Genomic DNA, 902 nt, shown 5'->3' with positions numbered 1-902 from the left:
CTTGAGACCAGAAGAACTAGATGGTGCCTGGCTACCAATGTCAACCACTCAATAAAGGATCAAAACTGGAGATCCTGGGTGGAGTGGGAGGAAAAACATGTAACAAAATCCAAAAACACAATAATGACCAGAATTACTGGTTGAATGGAGTCTGGTGGAATCCCCAATACTATGGCTCTGGGACATTCTTTGGGCCTGGAATAAAACTCACTCCCAAGGACTGGCTCTCATCCCAATAGTAAACAAGATGTACACGTAGACCACTCAACCCAGGGTGACACACCCACATACTCTAGAGATTCATACATTGAAGTAATTGACCACAGGCACCAGAGGGGCAACATTCGCACAGAGGGAATGCAGGACACACAGGAGTGCATAACTGTGATGGGGCACGGGGAGAGGGGTGTTACTAGGCAGGGAGGGGAAGAGAGTGGGTTCGGATTGGGGATGGTAATTGGAGGGTGAAACCAAATGTACAGAAAATGTTGAATGTAAAACAAACTCTGCTCTGTAAATTAAAGCACAATTAAAACAAAAAAAAAAGTTTGCTTTTCAATTGAGCAGATATATAAGAACTACTAGAACCAAAGAAATTAAAGGTTTCATTAAGAAAACATTTCAAATAATCAACTCTGGGGTTAAAGAAAGGTCAGCAACCAAGAGGTGATAGAAAACGGAAGATCTTGTTAACATCGAATGTGTGCTTCCACTGGCCAGAAAGGTCATGTTATAATAATCTACCACCAAAAGTAATCATTCCTCTTTGGTTGTGTGTGTATGTATGCATGTGCGTGTGTGTGCATGTATACAATTCTTCGCTACCAGAGCTTCCTGTTCCATGTATAGGTAGATATATCTAAACACTAATTTTGTTATGAGCAATTTAGTGGTGTAGTATC

Source organism: Orycteropus afer, unplaced genomic scaffold (genome assembly GCF_000298275.1).
Source record: "Orycteropus afer afer isolate SDZICR_OR568_19922 unplaced genomic scaffold, OryAfe1.0 scaffold00166, whole genome shotgun sequence".
Classification (NCBI taxonomy): Eukaryota; Metazoa; Chordata; class Mammalia; order Tubulidentata; family Orycteropodidae; genus Orycteropus; species Orycteropus afer.
Note: the sequence above shows the minus strand (reverse complement) of the source record.